The sequence below is a fragment of the Scophthalmus maximus genome, chromosome 9 (genome assembly GCF_022379125.1).
Source record: "Scophthalmus maximus strain ysfricsl-2021 chromosome 9, ASM2237912v1, whole genome shotgun sequence".
Taxonomy (NCBI): Eukaryota; Metazoa; Chordata; class Actinopteri; order Pleuronectiformes; family Scophthalmidae; genus Scophthalmus; species Scophthalmus maximus.
The window spans coordinates 22,687,585-22,715,128 of NC_061523.1; the positions used below are offsets into that span (position 1 = coordinate 22,687,585).

At 43.0% G+C, this 27,544-nt stretch overlaps 1 long non-coding RNA gene across 10 annotated transcripts in view; it reads right to left on the reverse strand.

Moving 5' to 3' along the window:
- LOC118319372 overlaps window positions 1-9,269 on the reverse strand; it is a 63,991-nt gene extending 54,722 nt beyond the window's left edge. For 5 of the 10 annotated variants that reach the window (XR_004795972.2, XR_004795964.2, XR_004795965.2 and 2 more), the window contains exon 1: window positions 9,065-9,268. This is a non-coding gene — a long non-coding RNA (uncharacterized LOC118319372). Of the gene's footprint in view, window positions 1-9,064 lie in introns of all 10 variants that reach the window. The other 5 variants (XR_004795966.2, XR_004795968.2, XR_004795971.2 and 2 more) reach the window with 4 other exon arrangements.
- Window positions 9,270-27,544: the final 18,275 nt, after the last annotated feature.

Genomic DNA, 27,544 nt, shown 5'->3' on the forward strand with positions numbered 1-27,544 from the left:
TGTTCCTCCAAGAAAAAAAGGAAATGTTAAGTGATGAAAAAAAAAAATGGGTAGTTGAAGAGCTATTAGGATACATGAAGAAAAAAAAAAAAAAGATGACAGACATGTGCTATTAATGACCAACATCTGCAGCATCGAGAAGATGTTGCTATTCAAGCCCTCGCGCAGGAATCAAAGACACGTGCGCGACAGAGGGTTCGGCGGCACCGCGGGTTCAGCCAAACGTTGCCTGGCACAATGTAGCGGGCAGGCAACAACAACCACGGTCTGCTGAGGAGCAGTCACTCAACACGGGCACAGCTGCTCGCCGATTTCAATTCTAAACAGACGAGAGGGATTGATAAACTCCCTCTTGTGCCAGAGTCAGGTTTCCTCAGTTCTTCCCAGCCCTCGTGCCAGCCATCGCTGTTTGTGATGAACCACGCTAAGTGTGTCCTCAATCACCGACTGTGTAAAGTCTCTAAGTGTGCGAGTCTGAAAAACACATTGGGCTCCCCTGCTTGACGATGGCAGCTTGTTTCGTTTCCTCTGATAGTGACGGTCTGCACCTAAACGTTCAGAGTCAAGACCAAGGCGAATCCGAGGCCTGGCTTCAGGGGAAGTCGAGACAAATATTAGAGCAAACTACAAGGCTGATTTATGTAATGATAAACGGCGTTGATCTCATCTGGCCACAAAGTCGAACCAGACTCTTCGTCACAATGTAAAAATGAACCGCACAGTTTACCTCCTGATCGATTAAGGGAATAAAATAGTCGGTGGCCTCCAGAATCCTGACTCGGTGCCTTATAAACTGCCGTGCATTGATTTTCTGTTTCGTGAACTCTTCTCACACTCTCACTTCCTTATCTTTAGTCCAGTACTCGTAGTCATTCATCCAGTGCAATACAGACCCCTTGCTCTTTTTAAAATCGATCCATGTTTTATCTATACCTCTTATCCCTCGAGGGATGCAGTGGGGCCAGAACTATTCCCATCTGAAATTGAGTGAGAGGGGGGGGATACACCCTTGCAGTCCATTCGAGGGCTATAATATAGAGGAACAACCATGCAGGCTCACATTCACACCTATGGACAACTTCCCTAAACTGCATGTCTTTTGACTGTGGAAGTTAACGTCCTGATCGGCCAACAGTTCCAAACTCCAAATTTTTTTTTGACGTGAGGGCAACACTGCACCAACACTAAATTATTTTTCACTCCATGTTTATACTGAATGTGCCTTAGGGAGGCCAGAAATAATGTGCCGCATACACTTCCATTGGCAGTTTATTAGGACCACTTTGCTATACACAAATTCAGTCAAACGCATCTGTCCGGCGATAAACCCCTTTTCACGAAGGTTGCAATGTTTGTGTTGCCCTGGAGTTGTTGATTCTACAGCACGATCTTTTTGGAGAATGAAGTTTGTGGTGCTGCTCACATTTAACTAAATACACGTATTATCTGGAACATCATGCCCAGTAGGATGTTAAAAATAACACAAAGCGTCTCCTTTGCATTCAAATCATCATGTTTGCAGCATTTTTTTGTCTGAAGTTGCATATTTTTCACCACTTTACTGAGGCAGGAGATAATTTATAATGTTTTACATGAAGATATTTCTCACTAGTAGTACCCCGTAGACTGCCTTATCAAAAAAAAATCCTAGATGTACTCCACTGTACATCTACAGTATCTGCAGGTCAATACAATACAATGCTGGTAGAAACCAAAACAGGCGCTCGCTGTGCCCTGTACAGTATCTCACTTTGGACAAACACTGGCACCGAATGCTTGGATGCGTTGATAAAACTCAGCTATTTCTTTCTTTTTTTTTAGCCATACCAGCATCGACATTTACATAAATCTTTTTTTGAACGTGGAAATGTTCCCTTTGTATTCCTGTGTCTTGTGAAACTCCCCCCGCTGAGACCCACTTGACGTTATCTGGATTTACGATTAACATCTGGCTCTTTTAAACCCCATTATAATACCTTCATGTCAGAGATATGAGCGTTTTGTCTTTTTCTGATGGTTTGCCATGAATTCTTTTTAACAGCCAACACCAGGAGCGCACTCATATGATCCTGCTCCAAATGTGTGAACGACAAATCCCTGTAAAACCATCGCCGCACCTGTTTCCCAGGAGGACGGACTCGCTATCGCATGCATCTTGCCACTTTTTATCCATAATGTTCCAGTTTTCATTTCAGGGGATGGCAGAGTTTTCGAACAGGACAAAGTCGGGGGTTGCACACAGATGGAAAAGAGCAAATTCTGGGGGGAACAAAACGGATGCCAGCTGCGATAATCTGATTCTGGATCCAAATTTTGCACAGCAAGGCGAAAACTGGTATTTTTTTTTAAATGCCCACCGCATTTGGGTACCACAAACTCAACAGGATCTTGTTGTGAACTTCTCCGTTTAGCATTTGATCTGTTTTCGATCAGCATTCGATTGAACTTGATGGCTTTTTGTTGGCACGACAGCGTAAAGCACAGTGCTCGGGTGACATTTAAGCCGTGGCAGTGAGAAAACGTGGAAAAAACAGACTGGTTCAACTTCATGTCTTTGAAAGAAACACGTGTTAAAGTTTGTGGGCTCACATTCGCAAAGGGCGTTCATGGAGGCAGGGACGGAGAGCGTGACAATTGCAGCACTGTGTTTTTGTATTTCATGTATTTTTTTTTTTCCTCTCTCCTTGCAGATGGACCACAATAACTACCCAAAATGGAATAACAGAGCATATTTCACTTTTAGTATTTTTAGATTAGAAGTAGCTGTAGAATTTCCAGAACGTTTTATTCCATAATCAAACAAAAACAATTGAAAGATTTTTCAGACAAAAAAACCCACAAAAACGGACGGCTGAAAAATGAAAAAAGAAGCAAAAACAGCTGAGCTGGACAGAAAAATTCAACCCTTTGACCGTGTAATCTGCCAGCCCATGAAGCAGCGTTTTAAACTCTCATGAAGCCAGTTGTGAGAAACTTGGGTTGTGAGGATTACCTCCGATTGCTCTGACGAAGCTGATCAGCGTCCAACAGCAGAATAATTTGGGCGACCGCCGGCTGTGAGCGTCTTTCAGCGTCGTGGAGTGAAATTAAAAAGTGCATGCATTCTCAGCTAAATCCATTTTTTGGGATGAGTGAAATATGGCCAGAGGGAGAGAGAGAGAGCAACAGCATGGTACACAGCCATAAATCAAAACCTTCACACAAACTCAAGGTAACATGACATCCTGTACAGGGTTTCCTCTGCTTATGGAGATCTCAGCAAATTGAATAAACTAACAATTTGAGTGCAGGGGGATATTCCAATCACAACTAAGGGCAGGGTATTTAGTGCAAAGTATGCGTGGCGTACCCCTTTAATCTTCCCTGTAACTGGTTAAACCCAAACACTACATGACTCCTTGTTAGGGGATTCAGATTTTTAATCCCTCCTCTCGTGCTGTTTTTGAATGTGGCATGATTGTTGGATTCTGTTCGCGCCGCAGCAGATGAAGCAATAAACTGTACGGCAGCGGAGGAGCCGAAGAGTACGATCCGCCGAAAAACGCCCCCGAATGGCTTATTCTGGCATCCGATGTGCTGTTCTCACTCTGTTTAAAAACCATACTACCCGGTGGACAACGCAGCTCTGTCAGCTCCCCTTGTCCATGTGAAAGAAACAGAGGGTCTGGCCGGCGGACAAGTTCCCCTCCAAACATCCAAAAAATCAACCTGTCCCAGGTGCTTCGTTCGCTTCCTTCCTCTGAGTGGCCCACATCCTCTCACCCCAGTGATCCCCCCTCTCTCTCAGCTCCGGAACAAACGTCTCTTCCAGACACTGAGAGATATACTCTGGCCTGCTTGTGCGGATCTCATCCTCGCGACCAGAGAGCAGGGAGCACAGATGAGGGGGGGTACGACTCATCACATGTGCAAAAATGAGTCGGAATTCTTGCCCCTCGTGCTCAGCAGCCGTTTTTATTAAAACGCGCCCTAAAAAAGAGTGTGATCCAGCGTAAAAGAAATCTCGCGGCTACCACATGCGGTGGCCTACATCCAAGGCAAACACTCCCACCGGTGTGTACACCAAGACAGATGACTATAGGACTCAAGGCCTGGCTAGCACAACGTAGCCCTATTCAGTATTTATTTTCACAGTTCAAAGCGCTGGCAGCAGCCCACTTAGTGTCTGCAGTCCAGTCCAATGCACCCCTGATTGCCACAGTGAGGCTTCGCAGCCCGCAAAGTCGTATACTTCAACTTGTGCCAGCAGCTAACTCCACATCTGCAGTACCCCCAAGAAATGACGGGGCAGCGTCCAGGAGGGAAGGGAAGGGGGGAGGTGGGCTTAAGGATCGGGGGTAGAGGGATTCCTCTGAAACCACACTTTGCTGTGGGTTGAACGGCTGCTTTGTGCAGCTTGGCGTGATCACACAAGCCACATTAAAGGACAAGGCCTGTTATTCACCAGAGCAACGATAAGTAATGTCTCGCAGGCCACAGATCCGAGCGCTGAACTTTGTGCCCTTGGCTGTGAAGTTTATCACTGCGCTAACAGGGTAGCGTCGTCGTACCGACCGACACACACACACGGCTCGACTCTTTTATAAAACCTGTGTGATATACAAGCTACCGTGCGGAATCGAGGAGGACGCCGGGATACGTAGAGATGTGAGTCGAGAGGTGTCTCGTGTTTCCACAGGGATTCTTTTAACCACCTGGGAATTCATCGTCTCCTGCGAGAGATTTTCCTCAAAGGGGGATAAAGGTGGAAAATCTTTTGAATGATGAGAATAAATCCATGGAAAAACTTTTGAATTGAATCATTTGTAGAGGGCACGGAACGAGCTCTGCTCACGGGGTCATTTCATTCCATTGTAATCAAGTTTTAATTTCTCTTTTGTCTGAACTGCAAACATGCCAACACTGGTGCTCAACGCCAGAACGTTGCCATTTTTGCAAATAAAGGGCTCACCGTCAACTTCAATAACACTCAACTGCTAGTTTATAACTTCAGTTCTCATTTTACACGAGTATCACATCGAGTGGGTGATGAATGTTTTAGTTCATTTTTCAGAGAAGCCAAAGAAAAGGAGGGAATATGGATTTTCTTTTAGCTGACAGCTTCAACTTTTATTGCCGCGTTAATGAATCATTAAGAAAAGTCAACTTCGAGGTCTATTTAAAGTTCCAACACAGCCTCTAATGGCGGATTTGCATGAGTGCAATAAACAAAGTGTGAAAACAAACCAGGAGTGCTCTCTGAACAGGCCCAGCCAAAAATATATTTTGCTTGGATGGCAATTACTCCAGTTGTATTCCAGCGTATTAATTTAGAAAAAGTAAAATTAACCCAAATTATTGTTTCAGTTTCCAGCTGATTTTATGCGTTTTGTATTTTTTGACCAAACACCGTGTTCTGTGCTTTGATGACTTGACCCCAGAGAGTCCTACAGCAGAGTGTAATGGGTGGGAGACTAAAAATCAAGGTTGGCCAATACATACATACGCCGCGTTTTTTATTGCCTGGCTACTCCTCGTGAAAGCCCCATCCACTCCAAAGTTTTTTCCCCTCTCGGCCTGGACTCCGTCAGATGCAGTTGGTAGCTCGTCTGCTACGGACTGAGGGGCCATTATTCACAACAAGCTCATCAACCTTGACTGCGCTGGATCACCCCCTCTGCGCTTATTAGTCTCGGCAATAAGCGCCGCACGACAAGCGAGGACCAGTGAAGTTTCCTACTTTCCGATTCTAGGATTTGTTTCTTGAACAAGTTTCCTGATCGAGAGAGAAATTCACACACTTAACGTCTGGAGCAGCAGAATCACGTCAGGACTCGAAACTTGATTTATGTGTTTCTCTTTTTGTCTGAGGCAAATTCCATCAATAAATTACCATATTTTCCTCAGGGTTTTATAGCTTTCTCTGCTATCAAATAAACTTAAGACTGCAACATGCAGCCATTTTTTTTTTAACCACATGCAGCCTTTTATTGCTGTTAGTACATTTTTTGAACATGACAAACGTCTTGACTATGCTGTTAGGGCATCCTTCACTATTCTAGTCAAAACATTGGAGACAATGCCCTAATTACTGGAGAATTGTCTTTCATGCAAATGAAAGACAAGAGCAAAAACATTGATGAGAAAAGAGAGGAGGAGTTTTGGGGGGGAGCAGATGATTAAGGGCTTGTCCGCCATTTCCACCCTTCTTCTGTCTGTTTGTTTGAGAGAAAACGCCGTGCCAGGACGGAAATATCCCGGATTAGATGATAATAAATTGGTGATGAAATAATCGCGTTGGGCAATCCCGTTTTCAAGAGACGGGAAGTCAAGTTTCCCAGAACTGTGTGTCAAACAAAAACACCATGGTTTATAGGCACGATGAGTGAGCCTCGTTGAGCGGCCTCCGTAACGAAATGCAGGCGTACTGACTGGGCTCGTGCTGTTTGGTTGTACAGTCATCACTCTCTGTTTGGTACAGTACACGGGCTGCTCGTTGGGAGTATTTATCACGAGAACAACAGAAACCAGATCTAAACTGCGATGTTACAACAGTCGCAAATGGCTTTCATATAAATAAATACATAAAAGTCTTTATTGTTCGTTGATGTCAATGCGGATGATGTGCAGTATGTTGCGAACATGGGGGGAGCAAGACGGAGAGTCTACAGCCATACTAGCACCCCTGTGAGGGTAGCATCACTAAAATACCCTTTTTTCTCATGATGAACACAACTTAAAGAACATTAATTATTGATTTCTGCACGTGTATTTTAGTCTGTCCTCTGATCACGGACGTGAAATGTATGACATTGGAGAAATGTCAGATACTGCAGGGTTGTTGAAGTATCTGACACATGAAGCAAATGTGCCTGAAGCCTGTATTCTCTTGAAACACCAACAGAGGGCGACTCCACCGGTTGTTTCTATAGAAGTCTTTGAGAAAATGCATCCACATTATCAACATTTTGTTTATGGTTCAATGTCTAATTTCAAGTCTTCTTCAATACAGCGTGATGTTCATTTTGAAAATTATGCCTCCATTAAAAACTCCACGACATTGCGCTGGTCGAAATAACGAAACTCGAGGCTTCAAAATAGCAGCTCACAAACCAACGGGTGTGGTCACGGTGCGTTGACACATGAGCAGCAAGATTACATTTATTTTTTCTTTACTAAATATACATCAGTGTGTCATCTAAATAACTATTATAATGAAAAGTATCAACTGGTCATTAGGATTCATCCTCTGAGGACCATGAATGTCGGTACAAATAGCTTTGCAAGCTGGCAAAAAGTGATGTATATACACAGCATGCATGACCTCTATAATCACATTTGGAGAAAAAAAGACGGTTGAAGAAAAACTCGAACAAACCTTTTTTTAAAAGCCTTACCGTAATTCCACCCACACATTGACTCTATTTTGACTCTCTGCTCTCAAATTTCATGTTTTGCGTCGGGCCCCCAGTCACCCACCATGGCACTTCTCCTACCTCGGTTGTGTAAGCTTTACTACCCAATATTTTTTACCCGTAATGACAGTGGAGGCATATAATCCAAGATCACAATCTATCAGCCCCCGGGCTGCCTCAAGCGAACAACAGGAAGTGGTTTTGATCCAGACGGGCGATTTAACAAACTGCTATGTCAGAGTGGCCTATAAAAGCCATGTTATACGTCCGCAGTGAGTGACAGCTGTGCAGGGCGCATGTAATTTAGCATGAAAGCCACCGGGCCCACACACAGGCAGATACTGTATGAGGCAACCAGATAGAGAGTTTGTCCTGGTTCTGGTTCTTCCCTAACAAAGCTGATCTTTGTCAGGGATGGTGATGTTTTAAGAGATCAGATAACGGGTGCTATCATACAACATGTGGTTTGACTTGTTCATTGTCGGAGTACATCTACAGAGTTAATTACTAAAGGTCAAACTAATTGTTGCTGTTGGGCTTCATAATGCACAGCATGGATACTTAAGTGGATTCATTCTCCTCCAAGCTCCGTTAAATGACATCGCTGATCACCATCTCCATAAGGTCACATATTAACTATGCCTAAGTAAGTCATACAACCCCACATCAAAATCACTGAACTATCCCTTTAATGTTCAGTGGAGTTCTCTGCAGCCTGACGAGAACAGAATATTTTTTTATCTTTTGATGTAACGACATGTGCAGCGCAGGTTGTGTCCAGTGGGTTTATCAGAGCGTGATTGCTGAATTTACAGAATTCACCAGAGATTAGGAACCAAAACAGTAAAGTTGCAAGCGCCGTTGAAACCATAATCCATGCATCTATTAAGCCAAGGGGAACTTCAATGTCATCAGAAATGTAATCAGCACATAGTTAAATATTGATTAGTGCAGCTTTAAAAACTTGACCTGCTCCATAGGAACCTAATAATGATAATAATAAGGGGGCCTTGGTTCCGACACAAATTGGACCAAATCACTCATCATTTTTCTCAACATAAAGCAATATATAGCCATACAGCACATTCACAGAACGGTTAGAAACTCGGCTACAACTCAACATCAGCCATTTACACCCGTATGAAACATCAAATCCGCATAGCGCATAAACACGGAAAATGTACATGGTCCCATGTGTGCGCATGTGACAGTCGTGATATTCCAGGCAAACAACACAAGCTACATAGCAATTGAAAGCTCAGAGTTCACTGATTCCAATAGTGTTTATTATAATTCTCCAAGCTACTTCCAGCCGAAGAAGAGCAAAAAATATGTTCCTATCAAAAAGTGACATATTAAAATTTTTATTTGGAAATATGCTGCATGCTAAACATGCTTAAAACACCAAGGAACCAAGTCAGCATATCGCATAAAAACGACAACTTTACACGATAATATATTACCTACATCAGGCTTGATAGCTGCTGCTACCAACATGCTAACAACACAAGCTACATATCATGCTAACAACACAAGCTACATATGCTAACGCCTCAGCCTCTGCAGATTCCAACGCTCTCCTTTCCCCAACTCTCAGACAAACATTCAGCTCACCAGCCGCTGACCAACGTTCGTGTCAACACAGCGACAATACATGGATTATGTCTTACCGTCGAAGTATTTGCTGGTCCGACAGGCGGAAGTCGCATGTCAAATGGCGTCAGGGGGAAAACAGAAAGCGATTGGTGTCCGTGGGAGGGATTTTGATGCTGTCCGTCGATTCTACTGGCTCTGGCGGTTCTGTAGACGTGTCAATCACCCAGATTGACCAGTGCGCTGCTGAGACACACGCCTCTGTAGTTTACGTCGAGTCTGTTCGAAGGTCTGACGGCATTACGTCGCACTACAAAGATCGTTTATGGAGCGACAGATGCTCACCCGTTTTCATTAAAGCAGCTCTATTAGATGTGACACTAACAGAGTCCGTGTGACCATGTCCCTACTACAGTCTTTAACTTTGCCCTGATTCCCTTTATCAGCATGAAATTTGGCACAGATTTGATTTAGATGTTGTTCTATGGATTTCAAGAGGAATGGGCTTCATCTGCATTATTACATAGGAGATATTCACTCTGAATTTTTTTTTTAGGCCGACATGAAATCTTTCATTTATCTTGTGTTCCATCTTCATTTACTCTGACCCAGTAACATCTATACTTGACTCTTCACCTCTACTGACATCTCACTGGTGTTACCTTTATATAGATACCAAGATTATTCATTTAGACGTAATTGCAGAGATGTACTCTTTTTATTTTGGGCATGTCATTTTCGAGCGGGGACCTGCAAAAGGGGTCTGGAGCTTAGCTAGTTTTTAAGTTAAAGTACAACAAAATATGCCTCTTAAAATACTTAAAGTAATTGTTGTGTTGCATTTCCCATTGAAAAGTAGTGAGGTACTAAGTATTAAATAGCATAAAATGGAAATAGCAGCACCTGCAGATCAGTCATTAACCTCAACTCTAAGGCATGAAAAATGCAGATTAATGCAGCGTATATTTGTAAGGCTACAACTTGGTCATCGATTCATTGATCAATCGGCATAGTTATAGTGTTTTTGCTTGGAAAACATATCAAAAGACAAACGGGCAGAAAACGGTGAATAGTACAAGGCCAAGGTGATGTGTTGAAATGTCTTGCTTTGTCCAATCAAAAGTCAGAAATCATCACGAATAATAAAAGTAGAAAATCCTGAAATTTGAGAAGCTAAAGCCAGAAAAAGTGAACGAGTGAAACAATTTTTCATTCCACTGTAGTAATTTGAGAAGAGTTTAAACGTTCGAACATTTAAAAATTCCATCGGAAACAATGTGAGCCGAGGCACTTTGTAAAGGCGAACAGGACTTGGACACAGTCTTGCTGAAGACTAGAGATTTTATATTTTAGTGCCCTTACCACCACAACTCCAAACATCCGTCACATGTTATGGCTCTTGTTCTCAAACATCCGTGACATATATATCATGTTTTTCTAAATTTAGAGAAAATGCGGTCTGTTAAAAAAGGCAGCAGTATTCAAACATGCATAGAACAAAATAGAAATACTGTACATGACATCAGAAATCATAAAGCCTGACTCATTCTACGCTTATATTACCGTCATAAAGCAGCACTCCCAAATGTGCCTTATCCCCCCAGACTTTTTCCTATATAGAGCTTCTTGAAATGTTGACCCCTCAAAGTATGACGGTAGAAATTTGGCAGCAGACCGAGGCCGGACTGCTGCTCGAGAATTGGAACCGCTCAGACCGCAAGCCTTCGTGGGGATTGTTATGGTGTGTGAGTTGTTGAATTTATCTACATGTGTCCTCGATGTTTGCGGCCGTAAATACTGGAGAGAGATGGAGCTGCCCGTTGCACCGCAATTCATCATCCCCCAACATCGGTTCTGTATTTATGACACCACACTGGAAGGATGGCGCCCTTCCAGAGGATGATCTAATGACACTAAATCCACTGTGATTGGTCCGTGTGAGTGGGTGATGACAAAACCGGCCATGCTCTGTGCAATCATCTAATTATGGATATACATATCATTCAGTGAGACAATAGGGAGACGTTTCGATTCCAAAATGAGACATACTGAAAGAACATCTACTCTTCTCGTAAATGGATCATAAATATGCAATTTGTGATTCGTAAGTCATAATCTTTTCGTCTGTTCTACAGTTGGAATGATGATCCAGGTCGTATTCTGTTGATTGACATTAAATCTTGACATTTCGACTTGAAATCTCGAAATGTTGAATCAATTAAAAAAAATCTTTCCCCTCATTTTTTCTTCTTCTTATGCCTGGCCCTAATACTCTTCCGTAGCAGGGCCCATCCATCTCATTCAAGTAATTTGTTTGATTACCATGAATCAAACGACTCTAACTAATGTGAAATGTTCAGCGTGCAGTGGCTAATATAGACAAAGAAAATATCTATTTAAACTCTTTTAGCTCATTGTTTTTTTTTTCATCCAAGTGGCATCCCAACGTGACGTCACCCATTGGTTTATGAACTGCCGTTTTCTCAATTTGACTCTAAAGGGACCAATTAATTTACAAAATGAACATCGTGCTGTATTGAAGAAGACTTGAAACTAGAGCTTGAACCATAAACTCCTCAGAAATTTTTTTACTTACATTATAAATCAATTTTCTTTTTGGACCCGGAGTCCACGTCTAATTTTCATATACAGTCTATGTTTGCAACCCACAAACTCGGTCCTCATCAACTCCAGGCGGAAAAGCCTCAAATATAGTTTCTAAGAAAACCCATTGGATGCTACCTGTCCTGAAACAGACAGACGGAGCCAGTGGTTTATAGCTTAAGTACGTCAGTGGATGATCAAGTAGCCAAAGAGACAGATATTTGTTTCAGGAGGTGGTGGAGACCAAAACGGAGATAAACCGACAGTGAATTGTGTTTCCAGCTTGATCCATGCACGGCCACAATTTGCCAACACCACAGTGTGAATATAAATACCCCATTAGAAGTAAAGATCTTACGTGTAGATTTCTACTTTAGTAAAATGCACAAGTTACCAAGCGAAATGTTCCTCGTTGTCAAAGGTAGAGGGTCCAATCTGCAGCCTGTATCGTGGACTAACAGGTCAAGTTGTTTTAAAACAATACAGTCATGAAGCCATGTGAGCGTTGCAACCGGTGGTTTTGCTCACAGTAATCACTTCTTCCTGTTCATACTGGATCTACTCCCAAGTCAGTTCCAATGTACGTGAGGGGGGAAGACAAAACGCACAGTCCTCGTTCTTTGTATAAGTTTATTCTAAGCTAATATAATGCATATTAAAGGGATTATATGAGGGCTGTCAAATAAATGTAGCGTAGTAGAAGTATAAAGTAGCATATTGATGAAATACTGAAATAAACCACAGTTGGGTTTGGCTCCAGCCCCCCCAGCGACCCTCAAAGAATAAGCGGCGTAGAGATAATGGATACCTTACAATTGTATTTATGCGTAGTATGTCAGTAAATGAAGCTGTGTTGTATTTTGGTTCATGTTTTGTAATGAAAACCCTTCAGACTGAAACGCCTCCGATTCTTTTTGACAAGCCGTCAACACGACCGGTCGACGTCTGAGCTTTTCTTAAATCTCACTATGCGGCATAAAAACCAAGAGAGTTGTTCACATGAGCTCCTTTCCCACGTCTAATGAGTCCAAATTCAAATGTGAGCTTCCCCCGCGAGGAAACGAAGCTGGCGTCTCCGCCGCGAACAAGCCTCCACCGATATAAAATGTTACACGCAGTATATGAGCTGCCGCAGCCCACGCACGCTTCCTCCTCATCACCATAGCATGGCTGTTACACTTCCTCTCCCGGTGCCTTGTGGGTACATCTGGATAACCCGTACAGAATGACCTTCACGTCTCGAGGAGAAGTGTGGAAAACGTCGATCTTTCCAGAGGAGGGGGGGGACGTGTTGACATGTCCAGTTCCAGAAAAAATTTAAATGAGTTATTATCAGGTCTGGTAATCTTTGGTTGCACTTTTTCACAGTGGGATATTCAAACCTTTCGGTTGGAGGAATGAAGATATTCAGAGAGATAATTTCCACCGTTCCTCTCCGTCTGTAAATGGTCTATATTTATTTTTTTTGCAAAAGGGTCACTATGCATGTCATGCCTTTGGCATGTTTAACCACAGGGACAGCATGAAATCCATAGCTGTGTTCATATCTATTCTTATCACACTGTCATTTTCCACGTCAAGTTTAGTTTAAGTTGTTATTTCCAATCCTTGTCGTTTTGTTTTTTCTTTCCCCATGCTTACTTTCACAGGGAATTAGAAGAGAGAAGAGTTGAGCTCATTTTTTTAGTTAAATGCGGCTTCGCATTTGCATAATCACCAGGTTTGACTTGTGGGAAACTGCACGGCACAACTATAGTTTTCTGTTGTTGGCCAGTGTGCACCTGGGGGCCTGTACCACGAAGAAGGATTTAGGGTTATCGAGGTAACTTCAAGTTTAACTCTGGGTTTTCCGTCCTACGAAGCTGGTTGTCTTCTTACCGGGGTAAATCACCATTCGAGATAAGAGATTAGAATCTGTCAATGGCCCAAACTACTAACCAATTAGGTCACTGGAAAACCAGAGTCATCATCGTACAGGATCCTGACTGGGACAAAAGAGTTTAGAGTAATGTGACAAATAATAGTGCAGATCAACAAATATTTATAGATGAGTGGAATCGTGTTGCTGTTCCAGACTTTTTATGTGTCCACTCTGGTTTTAAAGCAGTTTCTAATAAACAGAGGGAGAGTTTATCACACTAAATAAATACATAGACTCATTAATATTAGAGCTTAATTTGAATTCAATAAAGATTATTTTGTAATAATTCCTAAATCAGTTACATTATATTATAATAAATCCAGGTGTGAATAGATTCTTAGACATAATTCATGTACTATTAATGTTTCCCTTGGTAAACTTTTTTTAAAGCTACAGTGTGTTGTATTTAGAAGAACGTATTCACAGAAATTGAATATATTGTCCATAACTAAGTGTTCATATATGTATAATCACAATTTTTTTTTTCGTCAACTTTGAATGAGTTAAATATAGTTCCATAAGGTTGACCCGGCTCCATGTTTGCTACGTCGTGTTGAATGTTTTTTGCACAAAATGGTCCAGAATACGTTGCGTTTGCGTTGAATTGTCAGACGCTGCTGGAAACCGGAAATGGAATCAGCGCTGCGCAACCATAGTGTCCCCTGTCGCTCGCTCAGTTGGTTGTGCTTGCAACTTTACCACCAGATGCCGCCAGAAAATTACCATCACGGGTCGATATGTCAACAAGCACTTAATAAATATAATAAAGGATGAACCATATGTTCATACCAAAATTCATAACATCAAGAAAAAGGGCTCTAATTCTAATTGGCATGAATCTCAGCAGAAAGTCTGTAAAGTAGATGCTCTTGAGCTTTTGATTTACCACATGATCCTCACTGGCAGATAAAGTTTGGAATTTTCTTTTTCTGATCATTTCCATTACATTTCGGAATATTTTGAGGATTTGTCTTCACGGGCTGTTTTCTTTTCCAAGGTTAAAGAAACAGCTTTGAATTCCAGCGGCTTTGATGCTTAATAAAGTTAAAAATAAAACCAATTATGAAGAGCAAACTAAAAAAAAACATTAGAGAAAAAAAAAACCTAATTGGATAAAAGCACCTGAAAAGTTGAGAAACACATTAACACTTGGGTCAGAAGAGGATAAACAGGCAACTGCAAACGGCTTTTTTTTTAATAAATGCTTTTCCAAAAACAGGATTTCTCAGGAGTCTGTGAACTGCGGAGTCCTCTGGGTCTCATCACCTTCAGCCACGACATAATTACAGTGATGAAACCGTAATGATGAAGGAAAGCGTTTTGTCAAAATCTTTATTGAGTCAGCGCACATCATAAAGACGCAGGACTGGATTCGGCACAGTTCAGTCTCCAGGCAAGTACATCCAATAATGAGTGGTGGGGAGGAGGGGGGCAGGGGTGGTGGGGGGCTTCTGCTTCTCTCTAATAAATAACATCTGAGGATATCTGAAGGTTGTCTCTTATTTTCATGTTTCTTCCTTTTCTTCCTTGTCTATTTCTTTTCCAGCGAGGATAACTGGTACTCGTAATGTCTTCCAGCTGCAGACTGCCCCCCTCCTCCCTCTTTCTTATCTTTGCATGAGGTGAAGTTTCCACTGCTCCCGCTGTCCGACGCAGACGGAGGTATAGATCCAAAAAAAAAGAAAAAGATTCCTTCTTTTGGATTTGGTCTGCAGGACTACGGAAGAGTGTTAGGGCCAGTCATAAGGGGGAAAAAGAGGGGGGATATATATATATATTTATTTTTTTTTACATTTCGAGAATAAAGTCAAAATGTTGAGAAAAAAGTTGAAATATTATATTGAGAATAAAGATGAAATACTATATTGACAATAAAGGATAAAGGGTAAAGTTGAAAATTGTGACCCGGAAGCACTTTTCAGCAGCAACAAACAACTGGATGTTGATGTTTTGCTAGCCAGTTTGCTAAGCTAACGCTAGCTGCTAACCACGTTGTGATGTTGCGATATTATTATCGACAGGCTGAATCTGGAAGAAAGGACACGGTGACAACTGGTGTTTGCACGTGAACGTCTACGTGTGTCCTGACACGATGTAACGTTCAGTTGCAAACAACCGTTGTTGAATTTTGAGAGTGTGCAGTTAGCAAAGCTAGCGTAGCTTCGCTAACGTTAGTTAGCGTGGATGTGTGACAGCTGAACTGGAACCACAACACGGTCGTTCAGGGCTATTTCGACTTTAATCTCGACATTTGGACTTTAATCTCGACATTTGGACTTTAATCACGACATTTGGACTTTATTCTCGAAATGTTAAATCAATAAAAAAAAATCTTTCCCCTCATTCTTTTCTTTGTATGCCTGGCCCTAATACTCTTCCGTAGCAGGGCCCATCCACCTCATTAAAGAACAATTCATCAGGAATCCCTCGTATCAAACCGCTGAAATGGCCTCTGATGTTTCTGCTCAGGCAGTCGGGGATATATTGTTCGAGATTAAGATGCGTCGTCCGAGTTAATGTGTGTCACTCTCCTCCTTTTTTAATGAGTGATCGCTTTGCAGAACCTGTAAATTCTGAGCGATGGCCCCGCGCTGGAATGCTTTACGACGGACGGGGGCCGTGTATATAGCATGAAAAAGACGCGTACCACCTGGTTTTGAAATACTGCACCCCGAAGAACCGAAGCCCACCAATGCATTTCACAGGCCCCCGATTGCTGCAGAGACGGAGAGGTGCGCCGGATAAAAGTTCATCAGCAAATTGTACTAAAGGGTGAACAATCTGCAGTGAAATGGCCTTTGACTGACAAGATATTCTTAATAAGTTAATAGATTGCTAATGCTGAATCTGAGAGGTCTTGACTTGATTATTGACGGATTGTTTTCCCTCATCTTTGTTTTACCTCGCCGACCCTGAAACAATTATTCAAATGAAACCGAAATCTTTGACAGAAGTGCGAACAACTGCGGCGTGATCTGAAACCCGTGAAATGAATCACAAACTCTTCTACAAAGATTGGGGACCACTGCTTTAATCTTTCATAATGTGGTTTAAAGGTTTGTCATATGTTGAGAAAGCTTAAAATAAATAAAGTACAAAATTGACCTCTGAAGAGTAGTGAAGTAGATTTGATTTAGTACTACTTCATACATGTATAAAGCAGGCCTAAATGAAGTACCTCGGAGTACTTCCTTCTACCTCGGAGCTGCATTCGAGTTCTATCTTTCCTCCACTGGTCTTTTCCATTTTTTCCAGAAACTGTCAGACTCTGTTGAACACATCAGGAGTCTCTTCAACAAAACCCCTCACGTGTTTCCAAGTTTCCAAAGCAAGAAACAACCATTCAAAAAAAAAAAAAATGAACCAGAAAACGTTGATCTCAGTGCTATTATGAAAAAGTGAGACACCTGGGTGTACTCATAAGTGGACCTGCTCTGTTTCTGACTTATAGTAAAAGAATATGCCAATTGAATGTTGGTCTTGAACCCTTCCTGTTGGGATGCTGCGCGGGTGGGCCGGTGGACTGTCAAAAAACGAAATCCATAAAGTTTTTACGAGCTCTGTCAGTTTTTTTTTGGAGCTGTCCTCCGTTTGCGCCCATCACAGCGAGTGTGCACGAGAGTGTCCTGCATGCACTCAGCCTCACTTCCCCTCTGAGCTGCGGCCGGGGAAGGTGGAGGCGGTTGCAGCTTTCTCAATCAAGCCAGTTCCTGTCTGACGTTTTACATTTGGTACAACTTGTTTACCTCGCCTCCTGTCACTCTCCATCTCCACGGTTGCTCTGGGCGTTCACCTGTCCGACATTTCCCGCTACCTGGGGAAAGCTGCTGTTAGCCTGTGGCTCTTTTGGTTGACACACTTCTTTTGCGCTGTAAAACGGGACATTCATTCATTTTTCCACCACTCCAACTGGCAGACAGACTCTTATTGGGAACCAATATTCGTCATTAAATTGTGCAATCAACATTTACATCATAATGATAGGTTATGGCAAAACATCTTCTCTGCCAGCATTCCTTCCCCTGCCATTGTCAGTAATGTCCAGCCCCCCTTTATTTGAATGTTTGAACGTGTCAGAAGGATCATTTCCCACCATTTTCTAAATTGTCAATGTTATGACAGCCTCCTTTCATCCACTTTCACCGTCTGGGAGCCACCGAGCGGCTACCGTACGCTTCACTGTGGGATCGGCATCAAAGCCCCGGACGTCGTCTCAGGGCTGCAAGACATATTTACATTCACGATTCCATGATTTAAGGTCGGTGGGGGAACAAATTTTCTCTGGAAGGAGGCAAAAGAGACTGACGTGATGCAAAAGAGACTTCTCGTGACCAGACGTTGCTTCTTTCTGTGCTCCTTTGCGAAGAGGAAACGAGACACGAGGCCAAGGGAGAAAAATGTACCGTTCTAGTAAAGTAGACTTTCCTCCTCCACTCGTGGATTTTCATCCAAACCGCAGAGTTTGACTAAATCTGAACCTGTTTTCTGCTTGTTGTCTGTGCTTGTCATGATGTTTGCCCTCATTACTTTTTCGATACACAGATCTCTACGTTGTAAACAGCCAAGTACATATTTAATATTTTCAGACATATACCATATACATATATCTACACAAGCTAGTAAATATAGTTGTCACGGATTTCTATAACCAAACGTGAAGTATTGAAATGTCTTTATTTCCCACCCAACAATCCAACGATATTCACTTAACTGAGAAGATTTTTTCAAATAAATAATTGAATATCAATGGTTATGATTTCATTGTACTGTCACTGGTAATAAATATTAGTTTGTCATGGTCAGTCAATTCGTTGTGCCCATAATAGTAGGGGCAAAAGTTTTGGTCATCTTCAAATATCTGTATAAGGTTAAAAATAGAAAATGTCTCCTTGGCAGCATTGCAGGAAGCCGCTTCAAACACTGGCATATTATAACCCTATGAAATTGATACAGGAAATGTGTTAGACTGTAATTTATCTGTCCAGGCCAATTTCACTTTTTCCTTAACTCATCTTTGGTCTCAACCAGCTCCTGAGAAAAATATCTGTCTGCTCGTTGACTTTGACTGTTCTCTGTTGGTGACGAGGAGGTAATATAACATGACTTTATCTGAGCTTTTTCCACTGAAAAGAGCTGCTGCTGCTTCGGCTATGGACAACAACAACAAGCTGAAAGATGCTAAAATGCTCTGTAGCTACGAGGAGAACTGAGAGGAACTGAAGGGTTTCATATGAAACGGTCTTTAGATCAATTGTTGATTCTGACAATATTGGTTTGTGCAGCTTTAAGTGAACAAATGGCAAAGAAACCGTCTGCTGCGAATGACTATAATGAAACATTACTTCTGTTAAATCTAATTTCATTAGCTAAATGCTATGGAGAACCCAGGAAGTTTGGGTAGATTTAATATTGCAGTAGTAGTTTTCGGCATCAATCTTATGTGGTTTTTTGAAAGAAACAACATTGTTAACATCTTATGATTTGGTAAACTTTCTGTCCCACATCAAGAGAGAACGATCAGACATTTTTACAAGAAACTTTCTGGGCCCTTATCTTTCCACCGCTGAATCCCGCCTGCAGGAGGAAAAGGAAAAGGATACACAAGATTAAACCAGTATGGATTTTTCAGCATTACAGTAGTCCGGCCAAAACGTGTGCAAAATAACCATGAATCACAACTGTTCCCGTACCAAGATGTGACCGCAGGAGCAAACTCTTTCCATGCTGCGCTGCATCATCGTCTTCAAGCACGAGTGAACCCATTCCTCACCACGCACAGAAACACTAAACACAAACCCCTTCTTCTTCCCCGGGACAACGAGAAGGAGCCCCCCTTTTTTTTTTCGCATCCTGCCGAGTCGTGGACAGATGTTAATGCATGATGAACATTGCGGGCCGCTCAGACGCGGGCCTGCCAGAGCACTCGGTCCGTCTTCGTCTTGTGGAGGGTCCTCTCAGAGATGTGTTGCAGCGCACAGCGACGCAGACCTCCACCGGAGCTTGGAGCCAGCCCCACAGCGCCAGATGTTGTGCAAGATGATGGGGAGAAGCCGGGGGGGTGGGAGTTTGAGATACTGTGATGTGGGCGACGTGAAGGACCACAGCACATGAGTGCAGCGAGTCCCATGTCTGTTTTGGCAAGGGGGGCTGCTGTAATGGCTTTAAGGCATGACGGGCAGAAAATTAAAACCCAGAGAGAGAGAGATAACTGTCAGAGTTTGATTTTTGACCCTTTTTGATTTTCATGCCTTGAAATATTGTTTCTGTCTGTTTGCAATAACTTCAATAAGGTGGAGCTAATGGATTGGTCCAAGCTGCCTGTATCCCAGGAATCAATCACCTCACTGCAACGGCGGTATGACACGTTTCTACCAGATACATTTGCGCAGCTGCTCTCGTTGGCATGTTCCTTTATTCCACCGCGTAAAGTATATACGACGTCAGCGTTGGCAAAAGACACGAGGCGAGTCCAAGTTTTTTTTTCTTCTTCTTGTTGCTCTGCAATTTGTAGCAGCTTTGAGCAGACCCCAAAATAAACCCTAAAGAACTCTCAAGTTGCCAGATGAAAGGTTATTTGGGTTAATCTCATTTTCAAGACTACTTAGTCACATGTTTGTACCTTACTGCTACCAGAGAAAAAAAAATCTGCGAGGAATACCGAAAGCTCTCTGGGGCGAAAATGATTTGTGTCAGACAGATTCCCAATAAATCAGCGTTTTCCGGCGGGAAAAGAAATCGCCGTCTTCTGAGCTGACGTGCCTCCGAGATGACCGAATGTTTCCAGTCATGGTTTGTTTATTTGCGAAATGCGCCGGGGCCTCGCAGGAATACACTGCGAGCGCGCTGCACTTCCACAGATACTTGATACAAGGCAGGTTTTTCGTGGAGGGAGTTTGCGTCAGTGAACCAAAGGATCCGATGCAATAACAGTTTCCATTAACAAGCCTGAAGCTGCGTCCTTTCAAAGGATAATGTTCTGCACATTAGAGGTGAAACCCCTCGCCCCACATGACCCCAAGCGTAAGTCCCTATGTAAAGAAACCCCCCACCCCCTGCTCCCTACAGACTTGCTATCTACCAGACAAAGACTATTTTCAATAAACAATTTAGAAAATGATTAGGGGATACGCGATACGCCTTAGTGGTTCCGAGCTGAGATCTGAGAGGATTACGTCCGAAGGGGGGACTTCAATGCGGCGGGTTTATCTCCTGTATCATCTCGCGGGGTCATTGACATGACAGCAAGTATCCTGAATTGGCCACAGATGTGTCTCTCCAAATGATAATCCTGTCACTGATGACTGGGGAGGGCTAAAGACCAGTTGATTAAGCGGGGGATTATGACAGGGGGTTCCAGGGCCCCGACAGGATTAAATGACTGTCAAAACTAATGGGAACCAATGAGTTGCTTTCAGCAAGGTTGCTGTTGGAAAATCCGATTAATATTATTCATATGTATTTACCGGCGGCAAGGGGGTCGAGGGTGTTATCCCCTAAGATGCACTTGAACCCATATGGCATTCCCAAAATATGAGATTACCCGCAAAAACTATTTTCCGTCGCTGTCGTCAACGGTTTGCCCAAAGATGAAGAGAGTTTTGCGAATAGGGAGTGAAGGTGTCGACCGTCTTCCCTTTCAGCCCTAAGGAGACTTGAAATGAATCACTCTGTTGATTCATTCATTTAATGAGCTGCGTTCTGGCAACTTCAGGCGAAAACCACCAGTTTCCATGCGTCTACCAAGTGTGGCAATGAATGGGAAAAGAAGATTGTTTTTCAAATGAGAACCACTTTACTCACATTTAGTTTGAATTATATTATTTAATTTCATTCATCCAGTGTTGTATCTTCCATTTCCCATACTCTGTAGCCTCACGTTAGAGGATAATTCTGTTTTATCACAACTTAGTTCCTTTTCTGTCGGCCTGGCTGTCGGTTCAATGGGTTGTAATATTGCGTTTTAGTGATTTTTCCGATGGATTTATTTTCAATCAACAGGCTGACATGCGTTCCAGCAATAAGCCGTCCTTTAAACGCATGACAGCACTGACTTTATGAAGGACATGTGTCCACGTCCACACCCAACCACGAAAAAAACCCCCCGTCTATAACAACTTCCTCTGCGCTGATGACAATTTCCATGAATCGCAGGGCCTTGTCAGGAGATCACAGTTTTGAAAAGACCATGAATCCAAAATACATTTGAAAAAGCAGGGACACCTTCTCTTAGCCAATGAACCGTAAAGAGGAAGGTGGGCTATGATTTGGTAACGATATGGTGTTCGGCCAAAGAATAATCAGTGTTTCTGAATTTGATTATAGAAATCTGCATCTTAACTTAGGTTTTGCTTAAAATTTTGGACCATTGAGAGGACGCTTGAAGTATTTACAGTATCTTGTGTTATGCTATTGAAAACGATTAATACACCTCTCAAAAAGAGGTCATCAAACATTCATACAGGTTATAGACCAGCCAACTGTTACGTTGTGGTAAAGAGGCATGACCCAAATGCAGGGAGAAGACAGAATATCTAATAATAAAAGAACACAAAAACAGACTAACTATGTCCCAGCAAAGCAAAACCAAAATGCAACTTAAGGTGTCCACGGGAATGGGAACGGAAACGGATAATCTCGGACAGAACAGGTGGCAAACACAGGGGCCCACGACACGGGGTACATCACAGACGAACCAACGAAGACCAAGTGAGGCACGGAGCTAAATAGACACGAGGAGCCACAGGTGATGGGAAACAGGTGTGGACAGTCACTGGGGCGGGGAGACACAAGTCAGAACACCAAACACGCAGGAGAACAGGAAGTGACACCACACGGGGAAGGAAACTGTAAAGTAAAACAGGAAATAGAAAAAAACTAAATTGGAGAAACACAAGGGGTAACATAAGTAACGAAACAGGAGGTGCACGAGGAATCTGAAATGAATAAATCAAAGTTCACAAGACATAATTGAAACATGAAAAAGAAATTCTTCTCAAGAGTCGGTAGAGGTCAAAGGGGCAGAATCATGACTCCAACATGTTGCTGGTCCGTAAAATGAAGATGTCTGTGGAAAGTCTGAGTCTTGATTTTACTGCCCAACTTAGTTTTCTCTTCCAAACGTACTGAGACTGACGTGGATGAGTATGATTTCCTGACTATAATTTGTAAAAACGTTCCACGTTGCAGCTTCAACCGCCCCTGCTGATCCAGCAGGTTGTACTGGCCGGCGATCAGGTACAAATATAATGTATGTGACTGGTTTCCGGGTTAAATATATACATATATAATACTTCAGCATTACTGTTGTGTGTTATCTTTTTGCCGCTGTGGTTGAAACTTCAGTCAAAATGTCTTGAAGACTTTTAACCGCTGACATATACGAGATACATTTCAGTTCATCGGTTCAAGTGCCGCTTCGCAGGAGAGAAATATCTGAAACGTTTCGAGACATTCTTCCACATCAAATTCAATAAAAGCCGCAGATACAAAAGAACATTTTTAACATTTTGGGAGTTTTGTTTCAAAGGAGAGGTCGCGGCACTGTTTTCTTGGGAATTTTTTCACGAAGCATATTGGTAGCGCTTTGTGTATATCCATTTCAGTCTCACGCAAAGTGCTGTTCTTTTTGGATTCGTTTCTTGGACTGTCGCAGTTGGCGCTCAGCGAGCCGGCTTGACCCACATTTCCCCCGAGTGTTTCTCCACGCCGTCAAAGCAGTTCCCGCTCCGCTCGGAGCTGACACAGTAACGCTGAAAGGTAGTTTCAATCGAACGGGGAAAGCTTCAGTCACTGGACACGGGTTGCAGCCGAAGCCTTCGCCGGCGCGAGCACGAAGAAGAGAATCGAGCTCTTTCCGTTGGAACAAACTCTGCCAACCAATCATCTTAAATTCAAGTGTAAGCTTGAAACATGCAAAGCTCACAGAACTGCATTGTTTAAGCATGAACGCATTTGATATTTCTGACAGCGTATTTACTTTCCGATGCTGAATAATTGTTTCTAAAAACTGAAAGGAAACTCAGGAACATTTCATTTTCTTATGAAGCCGTTATTTATCAAGTCCTAGGGATGTTAAGGTTGTCAGGAGTGCAATGTTTCACAGATGTTCAGCAACGAGTGCGCATATCTTTCAACCAAAGTGGCTGTTTATTTCTCCCTCAGTCTTTGCACTAGATGACGAATGGCTGATCGATGGATCATGGAGACGCGTTCGAGTGGAGTCTCGTCGGAGACAGAGGTATTGCACAAAACATTTGGTTCTTGTTGCGTTTTGTCTTTCTCGCCCCGGGAACCCCGCAGCGGCAGCAGCTGACCACGTCATGTTCCCCGAGAGTGTGGACACGGGACGGCTGGCAGGCGATCGCGAGGAACCGCCCCAAAACAAAACAACCAGGAGCTCCGCCGTTGTGAAACAACAATTTTCAGAGATGAACACAAAAATATGCACTCGCTGCTTTGATGATGTAATCCAGGCAGGTCGTCGCCGTGCACCTCGCGAGGCGTTGGCCGACAATGAGGGAAAAAAAGGTTCCACCCTGGTAGCGCGCTGATTGGAGAGCAAGCCAGCGCGCTCCCACCCGAGCGGGGGGAACAAAAGAGCTGTTTGATATTGTTCCCAGACTCCTGCTCCGCTCTCAGGCCGCGGCCCCCGACTTCTCAGCTGAAGTCTGCGGAGATCACGCAACGAGGCGCAGCCGTTCCAAAACCCCACGGATTATGAAAAGTTAACCGGGAAGAGAAGGACCCGCTGTTATCTCATGACCTCAACTGGCTCTACAATCAATGTTTGGTTTTCCCTCCTTCAGGAAAAAAAGAGTTTAAACAAGTATTGGAAAGGGGGATAAGGCCCGGAAAACCCCCCCAACGCCCATTTGGAAGTAATTCCAGCAACCGCCATCTGAAAGTGCTTGGTGGTGATACCATCACACATTCCCAAAAGCAACAGATCTTTGGGAGATCTGTAAAGACAATCGTGCCTTATTCCGCAGAAATCTGCTTAATAGTATGAAAACACTCGTCTGGAAGAGTAAATACGTCTTAACACGTCATTTTGTGGGAGATTTTGTTTGTATATCATCCGCTCGGATGATTGTTTTCGTGGGTTGCCACATTATGGGTCCATCATGGAGGTAATAACAGAATCATATCAGGGTTTTTAAACGGGAAACATTCACAGGCTTAACTCTGTTAATCCCACCAAATGATTGGGAAAAAAAGTAATATATTTGGTTTTCAAGCCGCTAGTTGAATAGAAAAAAAACATTTAATTCGATTTTTCGCTCAGAAAAAAATTGTAGTGCGTGAGTATTTTTTAAATAGTTGAACTTTGACCTCTGGCTGCACTTACTGACTAACAGACACTGAGCCGATGAAGCGTTCGACCAGTTTTGTTCTAGTATCAACTTTTTAAAAGAGATCGAGCTACTCGCAGCACTGCAGATTACAGATCTAGGAAAAACATTATTTCGCCAGGTAATAAAATCACAACATGGTTTATTATAACATTATTTTTTTATTTCATAATATTATTTGAAAATACCTGGAATCTAACAAGTCAATTTGCTGTTTGTGAATGCAAACTATGTTGCCGGCTTAAGGGCTAAAACTAGCTAAAATACAACATGTAGTTTTCGGTGTATTGTGTTACTGACAGTTGTACTATTGTACTTTTTTGCCCACATGTTATTCGAACAAAAACACCTCCATGTAAAATAATAATAACAAGAGGGCTTTCGCCAGCCTCCTGCTGGTCAGCGCTCGGGCCCTAATAATAACAATAATAACAATAATCTGTTTATTGGTATAGCGCTTTACATTGGCGATATGCAATTTAAAGAAAAAGTCCGATATAAAGGTCATAAAAAAGATATGAGACCCCGTGAAACACAGGGTCCGAAATAATAGGTAGCAAAGACACGGATACAATACATACATAAAATAAGTAAAAAAAACATATTACCTACAAATTACAAAGTGCAGACCTGGTAGAGTACATACACAAGGTACTTCTCTCTATTTTTAAAGGAAATCCCAGAACTAGCGGAGCGTCGGGCGGCTGGTGTTCCATTAATTTAGGGTGCCACTGTTTCGAATGCTCGGTAGAATGCTAAATGGTTCGACGGCAGCGCAAACTGCAGCCTCGAAGAAGGACCTCAACATTTCCAAACTTTCATTCGCTGCGGCACTTGTATCAGACTGCATTGGTTCCAGCTCGGCGTACCTAATAAACCGGTGACTGAGAGCAGGTTAGACACACGTGACAGACGCAGCAGCAGGTGCAGCGACGGAGGCTGGTGGGGGTTTTTGTTTGTGGGAAACACAGATTATTTGATACCGAAGACGACTGGCCGGTCGCGGCCCCGTGAGAGTCACTGAAATCAGTCTGACCCGGATCATTGGCCCGTGTTCCCGTGGTTCGTGTCAGTATCGGGGATAAACGTCTGCATACAAGTCACGGGAGCTCGCAGCGCAGAGGTGTCAGCTGTAATTTCTGGTGTTTATGGAAAAGTTGATGTACATAAGCGGATATACTGTGCGGCTATAGGATTCACTGTCAAATAGTGTGTTATCGATATATCAGATATCAGCCGGGGCCTATTCCGACGCTCTGATTTGTTATGATGACTGCATGAAGCGTGTTGTTCCAAAGGATCTGCGATAGCCACAACAGACGCAGCGCCGCCGCTGATCTGCATCTCGCTGGCAGCGAGAAAAAAAATGTACTGTTGTGTTCCACTCACAAAGGAGTCTCCGGTGAGATGTGCAGTGGAGATTATGAATCACGATCCCAAAGTTCACGGCGTGGAAAAAAAAGTCTCCCCGGGGCCAACAGGACCTCCTCCCGTCTCACCTTTCCCTCAGTTCAACCAAACTAGAAAAAAGTTCCGCCGTGGTGTGCATCGGATCCAGGTGGACGTTAAAAACATAAGCCAGAAGTAAAAGTTTTTGACTTTAATGTGTGCCGTAATGAACTCCTGAGCTTTGCTTTCCCTCGGGTTTCTTCCCTTTTTCTTTTTTTTTTTGCACAGAAAGTGGCCCAGGTGCTCGGCGCGCTTCCATCCATCAGAGGATGAGAGCGTCCGTCTGCAGCTGGGAGATATAACTGACGCTGTTCGTATCCAGAGTCACTTCAGGACTCCCACTCGACGGAGCCTCGTCGTGAGCGGTGCAGACTTATCCCCCCACCACCCCCCCCCCATCCTGTCAGGCCCCGGGCCACATACGGATTTACACCTGGCAATTTGGAGATGAAAAAAAAAAAAATAGAAGGAGGAGAATTATTTCTTCCAAGTTCAGAGTCCAGGGCTGAAATGGATTTTTTTTTTTTTTTTTATCCTATTTCCTTTCGCTCATATCACATCCGACTGTCAAATACCGCATTATGCAAAGCTGTTTTAGGAGCTGGGATGTGCACATGGTGAATAAATCAGCAAGTTTCAAGAAAGAAAGGAAAAAAAATTCCTGCTGGGATTCGAAGTTGTTATATGCATGTCGGACTTCCAGCAAGGTGTGGGCGATAACATTCTCTCTCCCACCGGTCTTGTTTTCATGCTCCGCAGTGTCGAGCAAATGAAGGGAGAAAAACAGACACTAAATCATCTCTGTGCTTGCACTTTAAGAAGAAAAAAAAACTTAAATTAAGAAATAAAAGCAATTAATTAAACAAGTTATATTGCTTCAGGCTACTCGAGAGACAATTGTGCGGCGACAGCGTGTGTTCTTCTGTCCTGTGGTTTGACTTTCTTTGACAAACTGGCTTCGATAAAGACGCTTGTGACAGACGCCATCGTATTGAGACGTATTCAGTGTGTGAAAACCCCTCGGGCGCTTGTCATCAAATGCTCCCAGCTGATTAATAAGAATAAGAGAAGCGGCGAAAGGCGTCTCAAAAAGTTTCTCATCATCGGTACAAAGCGAGGCCCTTTCTGCAACTGTGTTTGTAATCACGGGGCAGCAACACATGCTGGATCGATCCGTCACTCGGTGCCGTAATAACCCAACCAGAAGGATGGAAGGGCTTTCGGCACACACA